General features: G+C 46.8%; 1 long non-coding RNA gene across 1 annotated transcript; it reads right to left on the bottom strand.

Annotated features, from left to right (window-relative positions):
* Positions 1-1,086: 1,086 nt before the first annotated feature.
* Positions 1,087-6,392, bottom strand: LOC129710731 (uncharacterized). Its single transcript, XR_008725719.1, has 3 exons — positions 2,335-6,392; positions 2,191-2,211; positions 1,087-1,253 (listed from the first exon to the last, which is right to left on the bottom strand). It is a non-coding gene; the product is annotated as an uncharacterized LOC129710731 (long non-coding RNA).
* Between the last annotated feature and the right edge of the window lie 621 nt (positions 6,393-7,013).

Genomic DNA, 7,013 nt, shown 5'->3' with positions numbered 1-7,013 from the left:
AGCAAGGTGGCCAAAAATGTGAACACGGGACCCAACGGGTCCCACTTAGTCTAGTATATGTATATAAATACTAGACCAACTGTTCCCCCAACATGCGGTTGTGGGGAAGGAGGCAGCATGCAGCGTCACACACTAACTATCCCCCGCGCCCCCTCCCCCACACTCCCCCCGCACTCACGCTAATTATCCCCTTGATATTATATTAATATTATTAATTTGCTCCTTTTACCCATAAGGGGGAGAGGTGGGGAGCAGGGAGGGGGAGGGAGGTTGGAGGGAAGGGGGGGGGTAGGGTGTGTGGGGAAGGGGGGGTTTAGGGGGAGGGACGGGTGGGGGAGGGGGATGGAGGGGAGGAAAAAGAGGGAGGAGAGAGAGAGAGAGAGATAGGGGAGGGGGGGAGGAGAGGAGATGGGGGGAGAGGAGATGGGGGGGAGAGGAGGGGGAGGGAGTGGAGGGGGAAGGGGGGGAGAGGGGGGGGGAAAGAGGAGAGGGGGTGGAAGGGAGGGGGGGAGAGGAGGGGGGGGGAGGGGGGGAGAGGGGGAGAGGGGGGGGGAAAGAGGGGGGGGGGGGGGGGGGAAGAGGGGGGAAAGCAAGAGGAGAGGGAGGGAGAAAGAGGAGAGGGAGGGGGAAGAGGGGGGGCAGAGGAGGGAGGAGAGGAGGGGGGGGGAGGGGGGGGGAGAGGGGGGGGGGAAGGGGGGGGGAGAGGGGGGGGGAAGGGGGGGGGAGGGGGGGGGAGGGGGGAAGGGGAGAGAGGGGGGGGGAGGAGGGGGAGGAGAGGGGGGGGGGAGAGGGGGGGGGGAGGGGGGAGGGGAGAGAGGGGGGGAGGGGGGGGAGGGAAGGGGGGGGGAGAAGGGGGGGGGGGGGGGGGGAGAGAGGGGGGGGGAGGGGGGGGGGGGGGGGGGGGGAGGGGGAGGGGGGGGGGGGGAGAGGAGGGGGGGAGGGAGGGGGGGAGAGAGGGGGGGGGAGAGGAAAGATGGCCAAAACTGGTCAAGAACAGATTTTTAGTCATATAGATAGATATAACACACCACATATGTATATTTCTCTAGTTTCAATTTTAAATAATTCTACATCAAAATTCACAAACAAGGATAACACTTTTTATTTCTGTCATTTATGGTAAGATTTACACAATTTACATTGTTTTATGTGTGAGATATACAGTGTGTTCAGAACAAAGGCAGTTCTTTGAAAAGTACGTAGTTCGGTGTCGGAGATCTTGTCAACGAGTATTCTGGACCCATTGTTGACATCTGAAATTACAGTAAAATATCATATAGAATTAACATAACAAATTTAATTATAACTACATACCTGCAGAATGGATGATATGTCACTTAAATGCAATTGTTTTCAGGGGTGGGGAGAGACATGTATATTGAAGATGCATTTTTCCTCTAATAGGTCAAATGATCTTAAATGTGGAAGAGCTTACACTAGCATGGATGCCTTACAACAAGAACAAAATCAAAAATTTACAGCAGTGTAAAAATTGATACCTTTATTATTGTTTAAGAAGGAACTGCAGATGCTGGAAAATCGAAGATAGACAAAAATGCTGGAGACATTCTCCAGCATATTTGTCTATCTTTATTATTGTGGGAAGTCTAGATCTATAAAAGAAGACTTTCTAATAACTTGCTCATGTACCAAAAAATGATGTCTTATATAATATAATACATTGTCGGGATCAGAATAGAATTGTATATGTTACAGACATCAAACATTGGGAAGTAAATTAAGGCTATAATGTGTGCTCCTCGAGGCATGTCATTGTTCGCTATATCCTGTATTTTAAACACCAGTGATCTGTGTACATTGTGTATATTTAACACCATTTATCCTGTATTTTAAACACCATTTCAAACCGGCTTAAACACAAGCCGATTCGGGATCTCCGCGGCTTGGAGGTCTCGAACCGGCCGCTTCCTATTGGAGACCGGGGCTTCATGATGTTATAGGCCGCGGGCCGGCGGTCGGAGCTCTTCTCCGACGAGGAATTCCAGACTCTGAGAGGGAAAGTGCATGCTGACCCCACGACTAGAAGCTCCGCAGACCGCTGCTTCAGAATGTTATAGTCTGCTGGCCAGCGATCAGAGGAATTCTTCTGGCGACCCCCGGCTCCGCGATCTGAGCTGGAGGAAGAGATCGGGCAGGCCACACGACAGAAAGTTATAATTTATTTCTTACCTTTCGTCTTTAGTGGGGAACCTGAAGAAAGACAGGTCGGGTCACTTACATTGGCTATTCAAACACTTTATAGCAGAACATTTTTATAGGAGAAATTAAAAAAATCAGATATTTGATTCCCAAAATTGTGCAAAAAAAAATTACCCTTGACGCCCATGACCAACTACGGCTTTTTCGCCTCGTGGTCTATCTTGCTCCTGTAGTATCTTTGCTTTACACTGAAGTGATTGTTACAGGTATTCAGGTGGGTGGGAAACATGCATCTAGACTTACAAAATATCTTTCCTGCTGTGCTTGAGGCAAAGGTGTAGTTTACACCAGGACACGGAGCTGCCAGGAGTGAAACACAAAAAACAGCTGAACTTTGGGATAATGGAATGAATAGTGTGATAAGGTGTGTCCAACATAAACGGGGTCATAAGCAATTGACAAAGTTATCTGGCATGTGTCCAGCTGTCAGCAATGAATAAATCCCAGTATTTTCTGGTGCCAATTTACATCAAAGAACACTTCCCATTAAGTCATAAACTATGAATTCTGTGAATTTGAAAGTTTATCAAATGACGGTAGGGGAGGCATAGGAGAGGGAGAGGCAAGCTCATGGTTTCAGAAAGAGGGCAACTATCTGCTGCACCCAAGAGAAAAGCGAAGAGAAGCTGGCAACATGTAGCAACTGATGCATTGACAACTTGCACCTGTAAGCAATGCTGAAAGGAATTCCTTAACTAAACAAGTTAAGATATGTGAATGTTTGAACACGTGAATTATCCTTTAATTGCTACTTTCAGTCCCAACAGTCCTCAGTCAACTCTCCCTCAGGTTTTCTCTCTTGTACCTGTTTCTCTCTTGAACATATTTTGCCGTCACAAAGGGGTTGGCAACTAGCCCACAGGCAACAAGATCCAGAAATCAACACACTGAAAGTTTTAGCTATTTGAAAATAGGTTTTACCTTTGATTTCCAGGTTAAACATATACCGTGCATACAGCACATTAACACTATCCTATACCACAAGGTCCAGTTTTTACATTTACCATGCTAATTAACCTACATACCTGTAGGTCTTTGGAAGTGTGGGAGGAAAACGAAGATCTCGGAGAAAACCCATGCAGGTCACGGGGAGAACATACAAACTCCTTACAGACAGCAACCATAGTCAGGATCGAACCCGGGTCTCCGGAGATCGATTCGCTGTAAGGCTGCAACTCTACCGCTGTACCACCATGCAACCGTGTGAGGGCCTCATCTCTGAGGGAAGAGGGGAACCTCCATTCCCTAAAGAATGAGAACATCTCAGATGTCCTGGTACGGAAAACAAGATGCGGCGTAGACAGAGGAATTGGGAGCAGGGAATAGAATCTTTGCAGGAAGCAGAGTGGGAAGAAGTGCTGTCGAGATAGTTGTGGCAGTCTGTAGGTTTATAATAGATGTCAGTCGACAGTCTATCTCCTGTGATGGAGACAGTGAGATCAAGAGTGGAAAGGCAGGTGTTTGAGATGGACCATCGGAATTTGAGTGCAGGATGACAATTGGTGGTGAAGTTAATGAAGTCCATGAGTTCTGTATAGGTGCAGGGGGTAACACCAATGTAACAGAGATAGAGATTTGGGGATAGGGCCAGTGTATGCATGGAACAGGGAACAACATCCTCTCTCTGTGTCTCCCTCTCCACTGACTCTCAGTCTGAAGAAAGGTCTCAATTCGAAATGTCACCCATTCCTTCTACCCAGAGATGCCCAGAACTGAACACAATACTCTAAATGCAGCCTCACCAACATCTTATATAACTGCAACATGACCTCCCAACTTCTATACTCAATATTTTGGCTGATGTCGGTAAATGTGCCAAAAGCCTTTTTGTCCACCCGATCTACCTGCAACTCCACCTTCACGGAGCTATGCACCCGCGCCCTTAGATACCTCTACTCAACATCACTATTCCGAGTCTTACCATTCGCTCCATTGGTGCTCCCCATGTTAGACATCCCAAAATACAACATTACACATTATTCTGCATTAAATTCCATCCACCATTCCTCAGCCCACTTGGCCAATTAATCAAGTTCAAGCTGCAATTTTTCACAACCATCTTCATTATCTGCAAAACCACCCACTTTTGTATCATCAGCAAACTTGCTAATCTTGCCATATATGTTCTCATCCTAATCATTGATATAGGTGACTGTTACGACTCCCGAATGCAGGTACTTCAGAGCCGCGTAACACAAGGCAAAAACCAGGTTCGTTCAAAAATAGTTTTAATTATTCAATGGAACACAAAACCCAAACCTGATTTAAACAACCCAGTCATGGATATGGATGAACTGACAAACAATTTAACAATGCTCCAGCCAGCCACGTGATGGACCGTCGAACCGGAGACTCTAAAACCTGCCTAAAGAGATATAACCCTGAAACAAAACACACAAAAACACTAAGGTCAGCCCTTATCCGTCCCAATTCAATATTTGTTACCAAGGAATGGTGAAAATACACAAAGTTCTATGCCATGTGGCCAGGCCTCCCTCAGCCCACACCAGCAGTCTGCTCATCAGTCAGGGTCGACGAAGAAGAGAGAGAATCCTGGGAGACTCTGGTATTTAAGCTTCAGATGAGTCACCCGTCACCTGACGCAGCTTGGCCAATCGGGTACAGGAGCCTTTAACCCCTTGATTCCAGACTCACAGCCACGAGGCCTGTACTCAGGAGAGAAACAGAGAAAGGTAAGTACATAGCATTCACCAGGAGGGGGAAGCGCCTAACAGTGACAAACAGTAACGGGCACAACACCACACCCTTAGGCACACCACTTGTCACAGGCATCCAGTCCATGAAGCAACCTTCACCATCACCCTCTGCTTCCCTCCATAAAGCCAATTCTCTATCCATTCAGTCCTGTATCTCTGCTTGGATTCAATGCGTTCTAACCTTCCGAAGCAGCCGTCCATAAGGAAGCTTGTGGAATGCTTTACTGAAGTCCATATATATACAACATCTACAGCTCTGGCCTCATAAACCTTTTTGGTCACCTCTTCAAAAAAGTGAATCAAATTTGTAAGTCATGACCTCCCACATAGTAAACCATGCTGACTATCCCTAATCAGCCCTTGTCTGTCCAAATGCCTGTTTATCCTGTCCCTCAGAATACCCTCTAGTTAATTTCCAACTAAAGATGTTAAGCTCATTGGCCTATAGTTCCCAAAATTTTCCCTGCAGCCCATCTTGAATAAAGATACAACATTTGCCACGCTCCAGTCTTCCGGCACATAGAAACATAGAAACATAGAAATTAGGTGCAGGAGTAGGCCATTCGGCCCTTCGAGCCTGCACCGCCATTCAATATGATCATGGCTGATCATCCAACTCAGTATCCCGTACCTGCCTTCTCTCCATACCCCCTGATCCCCTTAGCCACAAGGGCCACATCTAACTCCCTCTTAAATATAGCCAATGAACTGGCCTCAACTACCCTCTGTGGCAGAGAGTTCCAGAGATTCACCACTCTCTGTGTGAAAAAAGTTCTCCTCATCTCGGTTTTAAAGGATTTCCCCCTTATCCTTAAGCTGTGACCCCTTGTCCTGGACTTCCCCAAGATCAGGAACAATCTTCCTGCATCTAGCCTGTCCAACCCCTTAAGAATTTTGTAAGTTTCTATAAGATCCCCTCTCAATCTTCTAAATTCTAGAGAGTATAAACCAAGTCTATCCAGTCTTTCTTCATAAGACAGTCCTGACTTCCCAGGAATCAGTCTGGTGAACCGTCTCTGCACTCCCTCTATGGCAATAATGTCCTTCCTCAGATTTGGAGACCAAAACTGTACGCAATACTCCAGGTGTGGTCTCACCAAGACCCTGTACAACTGCAGTAGAACCTCTCTGCTCCTATACTCAAATCCTTTTGCAATGAAAGCTAACATACCATTCGCTTTCTTTACTGCCTGCTGCACCTGCATGCCTACCTTCAATGACTGGTGTACCATGACACCCAGGTCTCGCTGCATCTCCCCCTTTCCCAATCGGCCACCATTTAGATAATAGATAATAGCCTGCTTTCAGGCACCTCTCCTATATTTAAAGATGACTTGTAAATTTCAACCAGAGACTCCCGCAATTTAATCTCTGGTTTCCCACAATGTCCTCGATATGTTCGATATGGTCAGGGATTTATGATTTGTCTACCTTCACACACGATAGTACCTGCCCTTCCCTTGTTGCATGCCGTCCATTCTCACGGGGCTTTGAATCTGACAGCAGCCTGTTTCTTGGGTGGGCATGGTACACGTGTAGGTCCGCACCATCTTTTAATTTGGAAACACAAGAAAATGAAGATGCAAAAATCTTGAGCAAAACTTGAACAAAGTACTGGAGGTACTCTGCAGGCCAGGCAGCATCTGTGGAGCAAATGGGCTTAAGACAGGGGCAGTCTATGTAGGTATGTTGCAAAACCTACCTTCAGCGGGACTGCATATCTGTCCCAGCCCGTGTGCATGATTTTGGTGCCGTTGAGAGAGGGGCGGGTTTAAAATGCGATTTTCCCTAGGCTTTTCAAATCGAGGTTGTTCAGCCTACTTAGTTGCTGACGAAAAATCGCTGTGAGGTTCATTCGCTGCAGCTATTTTTAAACTTAATTGATTAATTTAATTGTTATAGTAGGTTAAAAATTATCCTCTAAACCGCCGACAACGGGACTTACCCCTTATTCTTAAACTGTGGCCACTGGTTCTGGAATCCCGCAACATCGGGAACATGTTTCCTCCCCTAGTGTGTCCAAACCCTTAATAATCTTATGTGTTTCAATAAGGTGCCCTCTCACCCTTCTAAACT

This window comes from Leucoraja erinacea, chromosome 2, assembly GCF_028641065.1.
Source record: "Leucoraja erinacea ecotype New England chromosome 2, Leri_hhj_1, whole genome shotgun sequence".
NCBI classification, from domain to species: domain Eukaryota; kingdom Metazoa; phylum Chordata; class Chondrichthyes; order Rajiformes; family Rajidae; genus Leucoraja; species Leucoraja erinaceus.
The sequence above is the reverse complement of the archived record's forward strand: the minus strand, read 5'-3'. Positions and strand labels throughout refer to the sequence as shown.